We start from the raw sequence: 19,124 nt of genomic DNA, 5'->3' as shown, positions 1-19,124 counted from the left end.
TCATGCTGAAAAAGCTAAAGTTCTTCTTCCAACTGTGGCCACAAAGTTGGAAGCACAGAATCGTCTAGAATGTCATTGTACGCTATAGCGTTAAGAGTCCCCTTCACTGGAATGAAGGGACCTAGCCCAAAACATGAAAAACAGCCTCTGACCTTTATTCCCCCTCCACCAAACTTTAAAGTTGGCAGTATGCTTTGGGGCAGGTAGCGTTCTCCTGGCATCTGCCAAACCCAGATTTGTCCGTCTGACTGCAGATGGTGAATTGTGATTCATCACTCCGAGAACGCATTTCCACTGCTCCAGAGTCCAATGGCAGCGAGCTTTACACCACTCCAGCCGACGCTTGGCATTGCAGATGGTGATCTTAGGCTTCTGTGTGGCTACTCGGCCATGGAAACCCATTTCATGAAGCTCCCGACGAACAGTTATTGTGCTGACGTTGCTTCCAGAGGCAGTTTGGAACTCGATAGTGAGTGTTGCAACCGAGGACAGCCGATTTGTACATGCTTCAGCACTTGGCGGTCCCGTTCTGTGAGATTGTGTGGCCTACCACTTTGCGGCTGAGCCGTTGTTGCTCCTAGACATTTCCACTTCACAATAACAGCACTTGCAGTTGACCAAGGCAGCTCTAGCAGGGCAGAAATTTGATGACCTGACGTGTTGGAAAGGTGGCATCTTATGACGGTGCCACGTTGAAAGTCACTGAGCTCTTCAGTATGGGCCATTCTACTGCCAACATTTTCTATGGAGATTGCATGGCTGTGTGCTTAATTTTATACACCTTACAGCAATGGGTGTGGCTGAAATAGCCAAATCCAATAACTTGATGGGGTGTCCACATACACTATATATACAAATGTATCTCAAAACAATTAGCAATAGTCCACAGACTGAAAACATCTGACTGGTGTGGGTCTGTGTGTGCGTGTGTGCTCACATCTGATCACGGAGCGAGCCAAAAGACAGACAGAACTGCGACAGAGAGAGATTAACCTTGCTGCCGCGGAGATGCCAGACGTCGGTGTTAAAGGAAGCAGGGGAACCCCGGGACTCAGCGCTCAGGAGCAGCTGGTGCATAATGAGCGATGGGCAGGGGCCTGCTCCTAATGGGAAGATTTATTATCTCTCACTATCAATTAATCCCTGTGGACAGGCAGGGGCCAGGAGGAGAGCATCAGGAGTATGTAAAAAAGAGAGGGACAGAGGGAGGCAGGGATGGATAGAGGGAGCAAGTGGGGGAATGAGAGATATGTGAGAAGATGTGAGAGGTGGTGAAGGGAGGATTGGACTCTGAGGTAGTGAAATCAGAAGTATGTAAAAGAGGGTGAGAGGAAGGGATGGGGGAGGGCGGGAACTGGCCATATGAAAAGAGAGAGATGAAAAGAGACATGAGAGATTCATGAGTGAAATCAGGAGTATGTAAAAGAGAGAGGGATGGAGGGAGGGATAGAGGGAGGCAGTGGGGGAACTGGACAGATGAAGAGAGAGATGTCGAATGAAACAAGTGAGGTGGAGGAGGGAGAAAAGATGGGTCAAGTGAAATTAAGAAAAAAAATAGACGGTACAAGAAGGAGAGTATGAAAATGTTATGGGGGATAACCCACAATTGAGAACTATGCAAAGGGGAGAGAAGAAATAATAGTGAATGTATAAGTGTTTAAGAGTGTTTATGTTTAAGTGGTTAAATGTGTGTCATGTGAAAGTAGAGTAGGAAATGATGAGTAAAAAGATAGGAACAAAGGAAGACTATGAATGAAATAGAAGCGAGTGGGAGAAGAGGGGAGAGAGAGTTGAGGAAATGTGTCAGCTGAAGTGAGAGACGGAACAGAGGTGAGAGAGAAAAAGAAGCCAAGGAGGATGGAAAGAGAATTGTAGAGAACAGGAGGAAAAGACAGAGAAACACATAAAAACAATGATGAAGAAAATATGTAGCTAAATATAGAAGTTTTGTGGGAGTGATGTAACGTTAATTCAGATAACAATCGCTCAAAAGGGCAGAACATTATTCCATTTTTATGATTATTAATTTAGTTATTTATTTAATGTAATGAATTAAGTCCCCCCACTCAAAGGGATACATATTAAGTCAATATATTTTCCAGTGGTAGCTTTTATGCAAGGAGGCAATATGTTTAAGGTGATGCAAAGTCATTCTTTAATGCTACCCTAAAATGTGTTCGCTCTGCTGTCGGACATAATACACTGAGTGTACAAAACATTAGGAACACCTGCTCTTTACATGACAGACTGACAAGGTGAATCCAGGTGAAAGCTATGATCCCTTATTTATGTCACCTGTTCAATCCACTTCAATCAGTGTAGATTAAGGGGAGAAGACAGGTTTAAGAAGGATTGTTAAGAGTTAAGACAATTGTTTGTGTGCCATTCAGAGGCTGAATGGGAAAGAAAAGATTTAAGTGCCTTTGAACGGGGTATGGTAGTAGGTGCCAGGCTCACCGGTTTGAGTGTGTCAAGAACTGCAATGCGGCTGGGTTTTTCACGCTCAACAGTTTCTCATGTGTATCAAGAATGGTCCACCACCCAAAGGACATCCAGCCAACTTGACATAACTGGGGGAAGCACTGGAGTCGACATGGGCCAGCATCCCTGTGGAACGGTTTCGACACCTTGTAGAGTCCATGCCTGACAAATTGAGTCTGTTCTGAGGGGAAAAGGGGGTGCAACTCAATATTAATAATGTTTTTTACTCAGTGTATATTTACCCGAAGTGGTTTTTACGTCCTTCCTACTGTTCTTTAACTTATGTTATGAATGTAGACGTAAATTACAGTAAATATTAATCCCCTCCGCAATGTGTTTTATACTAAAGTGTATCACTTCATCCATGTTTCTCCTTATGTTTCCTTTTCATAAAATGTGAGGGCTATGTATATATTTTGTAAAGTTGAGAAATACAGACATATAATTAACACATCATACTCTGTGCAATATGAAGCTTAATGCACAGTTTATGTCTATACACAGTACAATGTCTTTACTATTAGATTGATGTGCTCTGTTGCTCACGCATGTTTGTGGTGGTGTTCTGGCTGTAATGGCAGATCTCCAGCATTCCTCCCGATGACCTTGACTGGGCCGTTCCAAGGGTGTTCCATGTTCTGCCCGGCTCTCTGGAGTGAGATGCTGGAGCCCCGCGGCCATGCTCCATCGACCTGTTTGAGGGTGAGTGGAGCTGCCACAGCCCTGGCTGTGACCATCTCCCTGGGCCCATAGTGCGAGAGACCCATCTAAAAGGGAGCAGCATTTTTTTGCTTTGATAGGGCCAGTGTGCACCGAACCTTAGCATGGACTATGACTGCACAGAGAACCAAGCTCCCCTCAGGAATATCAGGAAGTAACATTGAAGGGCATGGCTAAAAGACAAGATTGCCCAGTTCTAGCATCTGAAGAATGTACTGTAGGTAGCTACTGCTTTACTTGTTGAACACATAGTTCAAGGAGGAGTAAATTACAAAAATAAACCTGAGAAGTTAAACTTAAAAAGCCATGAAGGATGAAAGGTTCTTGACTTTGTCCTGTACTGGCAAATGCCGTTTGGAAGGATAGCTATCATGAAAGGGCCAAACATTATGCATTTTCTTCATACAAGCATAAAATCTAACCTTAGCCCACAGGTGAACAGCGAATTTCAGAGAAAAATCATCAGGAGATTGTAGTAAGCTGGTATATTGATGCAGTTTTTCTTTGAAGTTGTCAGTCGTTGCTAGGAGTGGTGGTAGGAGTCAGGCGCAGAGAGCAGAGGTAAGGAACTGTGTGTTTATTCAATAAAAACACAACACGATCGACGCCAACACAACGGGCGTGAAAAATGCAAAGTGCCCAAACAACAGGTGCACAGCATGCATGAAAACAGTAGTAGATCGCCAGCACATCCAAATACAAAACACAACCTGACGCTAAATAATCCCGCACAACACTGGGCGGGCTAACCAGGCTTAAATAACCAAAATCAAAAGACAAATGAGGAACAGGTGCAACCAATAAGACAAACCAAACGAAAAGGAAAAAAGGATCAGCGGCGGCTAGTAGGTCGGTGACGACGACCGCCGAGCGCCGCCCGAGCAGGCAGGGGAGCCACCTTCGGTGGGATTCGTGACAGTACCCCCCCTCCTGACGCGCGGCTCCCGCAGCGCGTCGCCACCGACCTCGAGGGCGACCCGGAGGACGAGGCGCAGGGCGATCCCCATGAAGGCGGTGGAACTCCCTCAGTAGTGGAGGGTCCAAAATGTCCCTCCTGGGTACCCAGCACCTCTCCTCCGCGCCGTACCCCTCCCAGTCGACGAGGTACTGTAGGCCCCGCCCCGAAGTCTGGAGTCCAGAATGGCGCGTATTTTATACGCCGGGGACCCCCAATGTCCAGCGGGGGGAGGAACCTCCGGCACCTCACCTTCCTGCATGTGACCAGCCACCACCGGCCTGAGGAGAGACACATGAAACGAGGGGTTAATACGGTAGTAAGATGGAAGTTGTAACCGGTAACACACCTCGTTTATCCTCCTCAGGACTTTAAACGGCCCTACACACTGCGGGCCCAGCTTCCGGCAGGGCAAGCGGACGGGCAGGTTTCTAGCCGAGAGCCAGACTCGATCCCCTGGTGCAAACACAGGGGTCTCACTGCGGTGCTGGTCAACGCTCTTCTTCTGCCGTCCACTCGCCTTTGTAAGTGCGTCTTTGACGGCTCTCCAGGTGTCCTTCGAGCGCTGCACCCAATCCTCCACCGCAGGAGCCTCGGTCTGGCTCTGGTGCCATGGAGCCAGGACCGGCTGGTAGCCCAACACGCACTGGAACGGTGACATGTTGGTTGATGAGTGCCGTAGAGAATTCTGGGCTATTTCTGCCCATGGCACGTATCTCGCCCATTCTCTGGGCCCGTCCTGGCAATACGTCCTTAGAAACCTACCCACCTCTTGGTTCACCCTCTCCACCTGCCCATTACTCTCGGGGTGGAAACCCGAGGTCAGGCTGACCGAGACCCCCAAACGTTCCATGAACGCCCTCCAAACTCTGGACGTGAACTGGGGACCCCGATCAGAAACGATGTCCTCGGGCACCCCATAGTGCCGGAAGACATGGGTAAACAGGGCCTCCGCAGTCTGCAGAGCCGTAGGGAGACCGGGCAATGGGATGAGACGACAGGACTTCGAGAACCGATCCACAACGACCAGGATAGTGGTGTTCCCCTGTGATACGGGAAGGTCAGTGAGGAAGTCCACTGATAAGTGTGACCACGGCCGCTGTGGAACGGGAAGGGGGTGTAATTTCCCTCTAGGCAGGTGTCGAGGAGCCTTGCTCTGAGCGCACACCGAGCAGGAGGAAACATAAAACCGCACGTCCTTACCCAAGGTGGGCCACCAGTACTTCCCCCTCAGGTTCCGCACTGTCCTCTCGATCCCAGGGTGACCCGAAGAGGGGAGATTATGGGCCCATCGAATCAATCGATCACGGAGACCAAGCGGTACGTACTGAACACCTGTCGGACACTGCGATGGTGCAGGTTCCGACCTTAACGCCCGCTCGATCTCCGCGTCCAACTCCCATACCACCGGAGCTACCAAACACGACGCCGGAAGAATGGGAGCCGGATCGATGGCCCTCTCCTCGGTGTCATATAGGCGGGACAGTGCGTCGGCCTTCGTGTTCAGTGAACCTGGCCGATAAGAGATGGTGAACCGGAAACGGGTAAAGAACATGGCCCACCTGGCCTGACGCGGATTCAGTCTCCTAGCTGCCCGGATGTACTCGAGGTTACGGTGGTCAGTCCAGATGAGGAAAGGGTGCTTTGCCCCCTCAAGCCAATGTCTCCACACCTTCAGAGCCTTGACCACAGCTAACAACTCCCTGTCCCCCACATCATAGTTCTGCTCCGCCGGCCCTAGCTTCCTAGAGAAGAAAGCGCACGGGCGGAGTTTGGGTGGCGTGCCCGAGCGCTGTGATAGCACGGCCCCCACCCCAGTCTCGGACGCGTCCACCTCCACTATGAATGCCAAAGAGGGATCCGGATGAGCCAGCACTGGAGCGACGGTAAACAGCTCCTTCAGGCGACTGAACGCTCTGTTCGCCTCTGCTGACCAGCGCAAGCGCGCCGGACCCCCCTTCAGCAGTGAGGTAATGGGAGCAGCAACTTGACCAAAGCCCCGGATAAACCTCCGGTAGTAATTGGCAAACCCTAAAAACCGCTGCACCTCCTTTACCGTGGTCGGAGTCGGCCAATTACGCACGGCTTTAACGCGGTCATCCTCCATCACCACCCCCGAGGTGGAAATGCGATACCCCAGGAAGGAAACGGCTCGTTTGAAAAACTCACATTTCTCAGCCTTGACGTACAGGTCATTCTCCAGCAGTCGCTCAAGCACCTTGCGCACCAGGGAGACATGCGCGGGTGGCGGAATAAATCAAGATGTCGTCAATATACACCACCACCCCCTGTCCGTGCAGGTCCCTGAGAATCTCGTCAACAAAGGATTGAAAGACGGCTGGAGCATTCTTTAACCCGTACGGCATGACGAGGTACTCATAGTGGCCCGATGTGGTACTAAATGCGGTTTTCCACTCGTCTCCTCCCCGGATACGCACCAGATTGTACGCGCTCCTGAGGTCCAGTTTCGTGAAAAAACGCGCGCCGTGAAATGATTCCACCGCCGTAGCGATGAGAGGTAGTGGGTAACTGAACCCTACTGTGATGGAATTTAGACCTCGATAATCAATGCACGGACGCAACCCTCCATCCTTTTTCTTCACGAAAAAGAAACTCAAGGAGACGGGTGACATGGAGGGCCGAATATACCCCTGTCTCAGAGATTCCGTGACATATGTTTCCATAGCCAACGTCTCCTCCTGTGACAATGGGTACACGTGACTCCTGGGAAGTGCAGCGTTTACCTGGAGATTTATCACGCAATCCCCTCGTCGATGAGGTGGTAATCGGGTCGCCCTCTTTTTACAGAAGGCGATAGCCAAATCAGCATATTCTGAGGGAATGCGCACAGTGGAAACCTGGTCTGGACTCTCCACCGTCGTCGCACCGATGGAAACTCCCTTACACCTGCCTGAGCACTCCTCTGACCACCCTCTGAGAGCCCCCTGTCTCCACGAAATATTGGGATTGTGATTGGCCAGCCAGGGAATCCCCAGCACCACCGGAAACGCAGGAGAATCAATGAGGAAGAGACTAATCCGTTCCTCATGATCCCCCTGCGTTACCATGTCCAGTGGCACCGTGGCCTCCCTGACCAGTCCTGACCCTAATGGTCTGCTATCTAAGGAGTGCACGGGGAAAGGTTGGTCCAATGACACCAGGGGAATCCCTAGCCTTAATGCGAGCCCACGATCCATAAAGTTTCCAGCTGCGCCTGAATCGACTAGCGCCTTATGCTGGAAAGAGGGAGAAAACAAGGGGAAAGTTACTAAAACGAACATGTGACCAACAGGGAGCTCTGGGTGAGGTTGGTGCTTACTCACCTGAGATGGACGAGGAGTGCTCCGCCTGCCATCCCGATTCCCAGAGGAGCTCCCCAGCACCTGTCGGTAGTGTGTCCTCTCCGACCACACTGGATACAAGGGGAGCCTCCTCCTCCGGTTCCCCTGGACGCGGCCCCCCCTAGCTCCATAGGAATGGGAGCTGGAGGACCTGGAGGTGGAACCAACAGGGCCCCGTCTGGACGCCCGCGCGCAGCCAGCAGATTGTCAAGACGAATGGACATGTCGATTAGTTCGTCTAGCGACAGGGTAGTGTCCCGACAGGCTAGCTCACGGCGGACGTCCTCCCGGAGGCTACACCGATAGTGGTCCATCAGGGCCCTGTTGTTCCACCCCGCTCCAGCAGCCAAGGTCCGGAACTCCAGAGCAAAGTCCTGTGCGCTCCTCGTCTCCTGACGCAGGTGGAACAGCCGTTCACCCGCCGCCCGGCCTTCTGCTGGGTGGTCGAACACGGCCCGGAACCGGCGGGTGAACTCAGGGTAGTGATCCCTTGCCGAGTCTGGGCCATACCACACTGCGTTGGCCCACTCCAGGGCACGTCCCGTTAAGCAGGAGACGAGGACGCTTACGCTCTCCTCTCCGGAGGGAGCTGGATGAACGGTAGCCTGGTACAAATCCAACTGTAGCAGGAACCCCTGGCACCCCGCCGCCGCTCCATCGTACTCCCTGGGGAGAGCCAGGCGTAGGGCTCCGGGTCCGGACGTCGGTGGAGGGGTAGATGATGGAGGAGGAGTTGGTGCTGGGGATGCGGTAGGGAGGCCACTCATCTCCCATCGGTCCATCCTCTCCATCATCTGCTCCATCGCTGAGCCGATTCGGTGGAGAATGGTGGTATGGTGAAGGACCCGTTCCTCCATCGATGGGAGAGGAGGGGAGGCTGCTCCTGCTGACTCCATAGCTGGTGCGGGATTCTGTCAGTCGTTGCTAGGAGTGGTGGTAGGAGTCAGGCGCAGAGAGCAGAGGTAAGGAACCGTGTGTTTATTCAATAAAAACACAACACGATCGACGCCAACACAACGGGCGTGAAAAATGCAAAGTGCCCAAACAACAGGTGCACAGCATGCATGAAAATAGAACAGTAGTAGATCGCCAGCACATCCAAATACAAAACACAACCTGACGCTAAATAATCCCGCACAACACTGGGCGGGCTAACCAGGCTTAAATAACCAAAATCAAAAGACAAATGAGGAACAGGTGCAACCAATAAGACAAACCAAACGAAAAGGAAAAAAGGATCAGCGGCGGCTAGTAGGTCGGTGACGACGACCGCCGAGCGCCGCCCGAGCAGGCAGGGGAGCCACCTTCGGTGGGATTCGTGACAGAAGTTTCTAGGCTGGTGCACATAACTAGCCTACTGTAGAAGATTGGGCCCAGAACCAGTAGAACCAGTACAATACTGGAGTGTAACATTAGTAACGGTGAATAATTTATGTGTGTAATTACAGTACACCATAGTCCTCCAATGGAGGAGTCCCATAGAGGGAATAATCATGCATATTCTTCTCCCCTAATGAGCCTGGCACAATATGCATTGCTTGTGTACTGGGAGAAATCATATGGTTGATTATTGGAATGAGAATAAACTATTGTCTATTATGTAGTCTTCGTCTTTCAATGTACTGTAGATAGCCAACACAGGCTGGTATCAGAGCTTGGTCCTAAAATAATGTTGACAGGTAACTGTTTCACCTTCAGTGAGAACTGAGAATCCTCTTGGACTTAATTAAGTGGAGATGCCAATTGCAGAGATGTCTGGAATAAAATGAATACCTCAGTGGCACACACAAACCATTCAAAGACTGGGACTTTGAAAGTGCCATGATTTTCATTGAGAAATGTACAACCTTTTGTAACAGGTTGTTGTAGGCACATTCAATCAACGTCCCTATTGTAGAACAAAGGTACAATTGAGACTTCAGATTTGTCAGAACAGAGAGGGAAAAAATGATATGGCAGTCTTCTTAGAATGTACTGTATGCATATGGTATCGTTTCAGACCGACTACTGTACATTGCAGACGTTGCATTGCATCAACTAATGGTTGTGGGCCCCATCCCCAACTGTGTAGACACACTCATAGTCACTTCCTGGTTAGACAGGCAAGGAGTGAGAAAAAGCAAGTAGACATTTTGAAATTGAACGCAGGCAGTGGCTGGACATTTGTGATAACTAGGAAACTAGTTTAAAAGTGTATTTTCTCAACTGTATATAGTAGACCAGCAAACCTAGAAAAAAATGCTTGCTTTTTTGTTTGGTTGTTAAAGGCCGTCATCCATGCTAGATCAAACAATAACGGGGTAATACACAAAGGCCCGGATGTTACGTACAATTTAGATTTTTTAAGGCCATTATCAAGGGGTCAAATCTGGTGAAAATTGGCAGAATGGAAATAGTAATAGATTTTGGGTAAATATACTGAAATTCTTAACTAAAACTGAGTAGATGATCAAACACAGGGGCACAACTTTGGTTTTAGAAGTGGTGGGGACATCACCATAAAAAATACAAATAATTACCAGCCGGATACACTCCAAACAGCTTACCCGACCGTGTCTGCATGGTCCTAAAGCACACTGTTGCCTTGTTTTGGTTCACATTCCAATTATACATTTTGGGGGGACAAAAATGCAATTTCAGAATGTGGGGGGGACATGTCCCTGATCAAACAAACACTTATACTTTTGCATGAATGCATGTATAGTTACTTTTTATACAGCTATTTTGATTTAAGAGATTCTAATATACAGAAAATACTATGAAAATTCACGTGTTCACATACAGTTGGATTCTCAGATAATGTAGACCTTCTCAGAAACCACACTGAACAGGGAGAAATTTTGCTCATAAGAATCTGACTTTCTAGGCCAGCGATATTAAAACTGTAATGTCATTTTTAAGCTGTAGAATATACTGTACAAGCAGCCAAATAGGATGGTCACAGATTCGGACCAAATTTACTGAGCTGACTATTTAACCATACATACAGTGCATACGTAGACTATGGAATAATCTTATTTATAGTTGCTTTAAAACCATGTACAATGAACAAAAATATAAATGCAGCATGTGAAATGTTGGTGCCATGTTTCATGAGATAAAACAAAAAAATCCAGAAATGTTCCATATACACAAAAAGCTTATTTTTCTCAAATACTGTGCACAAATTTGTTTACATCCCTGTTAGTGAGAATTTCCCTTTTACCAAGTTAATCCATCCACCTGACAGGTGTTACATATCAAGAAGCTGATTAAACAGCATGATCACTACACGAGTGCAGTTTTGTCACATGCCACAGATGCCTCAAGTTTTGAGGGAGTGTGCATGCTTACTGCAGGAAAGTCCGCCAGAGCTGTTGCCAGAGAATTGAATGTTCCTTTCTCTACCATAAGATGCCTCCAACATTGTTTTAGTGAATTTGGCAGTACGTCCAACCGGCCTCACAACCACAGACCACATGTGACCACGCCAGCCCAGGACCTCCACATCCGACTTCTTCACCTGCAGGATCGTCTGAGGAGTGGTGCGGTGATGAGGAATATATCTGCCTGTAATAAAACATTTTTGTGGGATAAAACTCATTCTGATTGGCTGGGCCTGGCTCTCCAGTGGTTGGGCCTGGCTGCCAAGTGAGTGGGCCTATGCCCTCCAAGGCCCACCCATGGCTGCACCCCTGCCCAGTTGTGAAATCCATAGATTTGTGCCGAATGAATCTCTTTCAATTGACTGATTTCCTTACAGTGAGGGAAAAAAGTATTTGATCCCCTGCTGATTTTATACGTTTGCCCACTGACAAATAAATGATCAGTCTATAATTTTAATGGTAGGTTTATTTGAACAATGAGAGACAGAATAACAACAAAAAAATCCAGAAAAACACATGTCAAAAATGTTATAAAATGATTTGCATTTTAATGAGGGAAATAAGTATTTGACCCCTCTGCAAAACATGACTTAGTACTTGGTGGCAAAACCCTTGTTGGCAATCACAGAGGTCAGGCGTTTCATGTAGTTGGCCACCAGGTTTGCACACATCTCAGGAGCGATTTTGTCCCACTCCTCTTTGCAGATCTTCTCCAAGTCATTAACCCCTGGTCGGGCTCGGGACGGACATCCAGCGGACATCCAGCGAAAAATCCTATCTCCATTAGCATAACGAAATTTAATATATATATTTTTTTCAAATATAGGACTATGTTATATCGTTTTACAGATACACCTCTCCGGAATCGAACCACGTTGTCCGATTTCAAAAAGGCTTTACAGCAAAAGCAAAACATTAGATTATGTTAGAGGAGTATATCGTAAAAGTAGCCACATAGCCATTTTCCGACCAACCACATGCATCACATATAACCAAAAAACAGCTAAATGCAGCACTAACCTTTGACAATCTTCATCAGATGACACTCCTAGGACATCATGTTACACAATACATGCATTATTTTGTTCGATAAAGTTCATATTTATATATAAAAACAGCATTTTACATCGGCGCGTGACGTTGACTAACTATTTTCCCTCAAGTGAAACAGCGCTACAATTTACTAAATTACTATTCGAAAACATTTTTAAAATGTAATATTGTCATTCTAAGATTTATAGATGAATATCTCTTGAAAGCACCTGTAATGCCAGATTTAAAAATAACTTTACTGGGTAATCACACTTTGCGATAAAAGGGGATGCGATACTCAGAAAAATAGGCTACCGTTACAGGTCAGCGCCATCTTGGAACAATCGCATATCAAATCTACTCTTGTATACTATATTGTCAATAATCCCTTACCTTTGATTATCTTCATCAGAAAGCACTTCCAGGAATCCCAGGTCCACATCAAATGTATTTTAGTTCGAAAAAGTTAATCCTTTACGTCCCAATAGCTTGTTCTTGTTAGCGCGTTCTGAAGGCTGCTCCAAAAGCTCCGTCGGCCGCGGGACTCCTCTTTCAATAAAATGCTTTTTATTTTATTTAGGTTCGTTCAAAAATGTCAATCGTTGTATAACATAAGTCTTTAGGGCCTTTTACAACCAGAGCTCCAATAACATTCAAGGGGGACGATTGCATTGTCTTTCAAAAAATTTCGAAAGGGGAGGGTAGCCAGGGGTGCCGGCGTCATAATGGTGATGGCCCTCCTCATGTGACCACGTTCCACAGACTCTCATTGTGTCAGTTTTCACAGTAGAAGGCTCAAACCACTTTGTAAAGACTGGGGACATCTAGTGGAAGCAATAGGAAGTGCTCAATGAACCATTGCTCACGGTGTGGTTTATAGGCAAAGTGATGAAGTTGAGTCCGCAATTCAGAATTCCACTTCCTGTTACGATCTGTCTCGGGGTTTTGACTGCCATATGAGTTCTGTTATACTCACAGACACCATTCAAACAGTTTTAGAAACTTTAGGGTGTTTTCTATCCACAAGTATTCATTATATGCATATCCTAGCTTCTGAGTTTGAGTAGGAGGCCATTTAAAATGGGCACAAATTTTTTTCAAAAATTGCTGTAGCGCCCCCGATCCTAGGCGACCATCAAGAGGTTGAGGTTTCGAGGCTGACGTTTGGCAACTCGAACCTTCAGCTCCCTCCACAGATTTTCTATGGGATTAAGGTCTGGAGACTGGCTAGGCCACTCCAGGACCTTAATGTGCTTCTTCTTGAGCAACTCCTTTGTTGCCTTGGCCGTGTGTTTTGGGTCATTGTCATGCTGGAATACGACCCATTTTCAATGCCCTGGTTGAGGGAAGGAGGTTCTCACCCAAGATTTGACGGTACATGGCCCCGTCCATCGTCCTTTTGATGCGGTGAAGTTGTCCTGTCCCCTTAGCAGAAAAACACGCCCCAAAGCATAGTGTTTCCACCTCCATGTTTGACGGTGGGGATGGTGTTCTTGGGGTCATAGGCAGCATTCCTCCTCCTCCAAACACGGTGAGTTGAGTTGATGCCAAAGAGCTCCATTTTGGTCTCATCTGACCACAACACTTTCACCCAGGTGTCCTCTGAATCATTCAGATGTTCATTGGAAAACTTCAGACGGGCATGTATATGTGGTTTCTTGAGCAGGGGGAACTTGCGGGCGCTGCAGGATTTCAGTCCTTCACGGCGTAGTGTGTTACCAATTGTTTTCTTGGTGACTATGGTCCCAGCTGCCTTGAGATCATTGGCAAGATCATCCCGTGTAGTTCTGGGCTGATTCCTCACCGTTCTCATGATCCTTGCAACTCCATGAGGTGAGATCTTGCATGGAGCCCCAGGCCGAGGGAGATTGACAGTTCTTTTGTGTTTCTTCCATTTGCGAATAATCGCACCAACTGTTGTCACCTTCTCACCAAGCTGCTTGGCGATGGTCTTGTGTAGGTCCAGCCTTGTGTAGGTCTACAATCTTGTCCCTGACATCCTTGGAGAGCTCTTTGGTCTTGGCCATGGTGGAGAGTTTGGAATCTGATTGATTGATTGCTTCTGTGGACAGGTGTCTTTTATACAGGTAACAAACTGAGATTAGGAGCACTCCCTTTAAGAGTGCACTCCTAATCTCAGCTCGTTACCTGTATAAAAGATACCTGGGAGCCAGACATCTGTCACGTCCTGACCAGTAAAGGGGTTATTTGTTATTATAGTTTGGTCAGGACGTGGCAGGGGGTATTTGTTTTATATGGTTTTGCGTATGTGTCTGTGTAGAGGGGTGTTTGATTTTTGTATTCCGGGGTTTTGGTCATTGTTCTATATTGTATCTTTCTGTCTGTTCTAGGGTGTTTAATTCTATGTTTAGGTATTTGGGATTGGGGCCTTCAATTGGAGGCAGCTGTGTATCGTTGCCTCTGATTGAAGGTCCTATAATTAGGAGTATGTTTGTTTTGGTGATTGTGGGAGGTTGTTCTTTGCACTGCTGTATTTAGCCTGCAAGACTGTTAGTTAGTTTGTTTCTTGTTTTGTTTATTAAGTGTTCACAAATAAAAGTTAAGATGAGCACTCGACCCGCTGCACCTTGGTCCATTCACTACGACGATCGTGACAACATCTTTCTGATTGAGAGGGGGTCAAATACTTATTTTCCTCATTAAAATGCAAATCAATTTATAAAATTTTTGACATGCGTTTTTCAGGATTTTTTGTTGTTATTCTGTCTCTCACTTTTCAAATAAACCTACCATTAAAATTATAGACTGATCATTTCTTTGTCAGTGGGCAAATGTACAAAATCAGCAGGGGATCAAATACTTTTTTCCCTCACTGTACATGAACTGTAACGCAGTAAAATCGTTGAAATTGTTGCATGTTGCTCTGTGGTATTTAGCCACCTTCTACAACTTCTCAGGATAAAAACACTTAATCTAAGAAAAATGTGTTAAGCAGGGCCCTCTATTAGCATTTTCATATCATATGTAAATTACCAACTTTTTATTTATTTAACCAGACAAGTCAGTAAAGAACACATTTTTATTTACAACCCTAACCCAGATGACGCTGGGCCAATTGTGCACCACCCTATGGGACTCCCAAACACAGCCGGTTGTGATACAGCCTGGAATTGAACCAGGGTCTGTAGTGCAGCTCCTTAAAATGCGGCGCCACTCGGGAGTCCGAGAACCTAAAGATACAGTAAACATAAACAATTGGATATGGTGATAATTTCGTATAATTTTCACTGATCTATATCAAAGTGTACCTTATTTAAGGTTTATATTTTATTGTGTGCCTAGTAGTATTGCAACTTCATTAAACATATAAAAAGTATTGAGTTTGTAACAAATTCCCAAATTAATTGAGTTTGGTAGCTAGATTGATAATGTAACTAAGTGTCTGTAGGGTTCTGTAACTATAGTCTGTACTTTTGATCACATACACTAAAAGCTTGATTGCATTCATTTTACAGTATGATATGATTGCAGTGGAAGAATTTCCATCCCATGACTTTGGTCGTATTAATGATCATACGTTGATGAATGTTGGAAAAAATCTTACACATACTCACAACCTGTCTAACTGCTATTAGCACAGGTATTTGATTTTGTAAGTACTCCAATGCTGCTAATTTTGTTGAATTGGTGATATTTTTACAGAATTACACATTTTTCCACAATAGCCAATGTGTTCAATAGAATCCCCCAGAATCGGTTTAAAACATCCAGCTTTAGTAAGTAGGCTTGTTTTGTAGGTTTACTATATTTATGGACTCATTGAATATGACATTACAACTGTTATATGTTATAGAATAACAGATTCAATGTTTTTATGAAGTGTTTTTATCCTGACAAACTTTAGAGGATGGCTAAATTCCACTTGAAAGGCCATTGGAGTACGCTCAACACAAATGGCAATGCTTTAGAAAGTCTGTGTATTTGTATGTCATTATCAACAGCACATCTCCAATACTTTTTCATGATGGGCGATGCCATTTTCCAAGTATGTACACTACCAGTCAAACATTTGGACTCACCTACTCATTCAAGGGTTTTTATTTATTTTTACTATTTTCTAAATTGTAGAATAATAAGGAAGACATCAAAACTACGAAATAACACATGGAATCATGTAGTAACCAAAAAAGTGTTATACAAAATATATTTTAGATTTTTCAAAGTAGCCACCTTTTGCCTTGATGACAGCTTTGCACACTCTTGGCACACTCTTGGCACATACACTGCTGCCATCTAGTGGCCAGAATCTAAATTGCGCCGGGGCTGGAATAATACATGATGGCCTTTCCCTTGCATTTCAAAGATGATGGTATTCAAAAAAAGAGAACAGTTGGTTTTTCCTTTATATTTTCTTTTACCAGCTCTATTGTATTGTATTCTCCTACATTCCTTTCACATTTACACAAACTTCAAAAGTGTTTCCTTTCAAATGGTACGAAGAATATGCACATCCTTGCTTCAGTGCCTGAGCTACAGGCAGTTAGATTTGGGTATGTCATTTTAGGTGAAAATTGAATAAAAGGGGCGGATCCTTAAGAGGTTTTAATACACATTCTATGCATGGCATTTGTGCTGTCCCTTGTTTTTCTACTAGTGGTGTTAGCTTCAGTGCTAACTAAAGTTATAGTACTGCATTGCATAACTGTGAAAACGAATTGTGCTTACACAGCTTGGCAAGTTTAGATGCAGTATGTGCTTTCCTTATCATTCCTTGTGCAAGACAGGTTTTGCTCACCATCAAATACTGTAGCAACTTCTGATCTTTTCGTTCATTTCTACCTGAGGAAAAACTGTCAGTGTTTTTTATCCCAAGGTTTCTTGCTGCCTACAGCTAGGCTGTTTGAAGTCTGCCCTGGACTATCCTCTCTCCTTTCCATAGGCGGTAAAAAGTTCATGAGGAGGTGTTTAACAATTCTGTATCAAACCCCATGCCAGATTTTCTATATCTCCATCTCTACTTGGGGAGCATGCAGTGCATTCTCTAGTATTCTTTCATATAACCATCCTAAAATGTGTGCTTTGCATAAGAACAAGTGGTAGGACTAAAATACAGCGAAAGAACAAAGACAATGGCATTGTGTAATAGTTTGGCTTAACCCTTGCTTTTATAGGTAGATGAAGCAGTGGTGCCTTCTCTTTACTGTTGTGAAAGATGTGTTCAGATATGAGTCACAAAGACATGTAAGGCTTTTTATATTGCAGGTAACATATGCGCTCTCTTGGCAAACACTGGAGTGTACAGAGCCTACATACAATGCATTCAACAACAACATTGGGCTGGTTTCATTCAAACCTGCCATAGGTCAAGGTTTAGGTACAATAATTACATGCATGCACATGTATTATTTTTAACATTTTAAGAATTTACTGTACCTGTGAGTACTGGTACTTATAAATTGTCCGAACAGTATGGAAATACAGAAAATAGCCATGTTCAAACTGTATATGCAATGCAGGGTTGATTTTGCCCTTTCCCAGTGACTGTCACACGGAAAGAATCATTAGCGATATAAGTCAGAGGTTGCTCGCTCTTTATTTATTTATCTAGTGCACTTTTTATGGCCAGTCCGCAGGGAAGAGTCTGGAGGGAGGTCAGCTAGGGGGAAGTTTATGGGCTGTGAAGGCCAATTTGAGCAGCTCGCAAACGGACTCCCGGCCTGTGTCACCCCCCCCCTCTTCCATGGTTCCTCCATCGCGCTCAGTAAGCACCTCGAAGGTAACAATATTCCTAATGACACACAATCTCCCGCTCTGAGAAAACTTGGCACTGTGCTTTTGACTACTTGGGATGTGGACAGGAGGTTTGTAGCTTAAGCTGCTCATTAATATTGAATAAGGAAGTGACAGTTGGAGGGGGCTTGGCACAGAGTCCTGGTAATGTGGGGGGGCTTTGTTTGACTCGGGGTGTTGGTGTTTCAGTCAAACATCTGTTTTAGACTTCTAAGAAATCTCTTGGTGGCAGTCTGATTTAAAACGTGAATGTTAGAGGAATATAATTGTAATCTAGCTTCATCTGGTAAGGAAGGATCCATGATATACTTCGAAGAGTGTATGAATATTGAAAAATGGTAAATCATCTTCATTTAAACTGTTCTTTACCTGACATATGTCAGAGACTTTTATCACTCAAAACCTCACCTCCAGGTGAAAACATTAGCATAATTGGAGTAATTTGGATCCTGCCAGTGAGTACGATTGCAGATTCGGTATTCGTAATTATTAGGCTTGCTGACCTCACACTCTCATAAGCTAATCACTGTCCCTATTAGCTTGAAAAAAAGATTTGTCTTAGAGACCAGGTGGTATATGGCTGAATAAAATGACTTTGGCAGGAAGGCATCTGCCACGATCAGCCAGTAAACAAACATCCGTGAGAGGGGCTATACTACACCAATCTAAAATATGCACTTGTAAGCAAAGCCAAACATTTCATGTTGTGCTTAAACACATTTTTAAAACATGTACGGCTCTGTATAATTGGCCCGCTGTTTACGACATCCAACGACCTCGGATTGCTTACTCTGGTTGTGCTAGGCTGGTTTTAATAGCTGCTCGTTGCTACTGTACAAAATGTTAATGCTTGACCGAAACATGAATTTATGAGTTTGAATGTGCGTTACTACTTTTGTAGTCTTCTGTTCTCTCTGCTTCAGTGGGATGGCCTGAATTAGAAGTCATATTTAATTACGGTGCGTTATTGCTCATTGAGGCTTTATTAATGCATGCTGGTGTCTCCATTATACAAGTTAAAGTGACAGTGCTCCTAGCTGTGCATAAATGAGACCATATATCTCACCTTCCTGTATGACTAGGAAGAACCGAAATATAGTAAAATACACCCTTTAAATCGGTGCATCTAACTCAAATAGTTCATGACCTGAGGCAAGACATTAACAAACAAAATGTGTTGAAATTCCAGATTAGCAGTGTTACTCTGAGGCATACAAGGGACTTGCAATGCCATTTTGAACAAGGCTAGAGTAGACTAAACACCAAAGCTTGTCCTTGGGGGAGAGTCTTGAACCACAACACACTCTCCCCTGTTATGGTTTCTCTCCTTTGACTTTTCAAATTGAAATGGCCGTTAGGAAGGTGTGTTTGGCACAGAGCGGAGTGGCAGAGCGGCAGTGGCGGTTTGTGCCGTTGCATATGGGAAGTCCTTCAAAGTCACCCGTTGTGCCGCAGGCAGCATTCTAATGAGGTCATCAA

Source organism: Salmo salar, chromosome ssa02 (genome assembly GCF_905237065.1).
Source record: "Salmo salar chromosome ssa02, Ssal_v3.1, whole genome shotgun sequence".
NCBI classification, from domain to species: domain Eukaryota; kingdom Metazoa; phylum Chordata; class Actinopteri; order Salmoniformes; family Salmonidae; genus Salmo; species Salmo salar.
The sequence above is the reverse complement of the archived record's forward strand: the minus strand, read 5'-3'. Positions refer to the sequence as shown.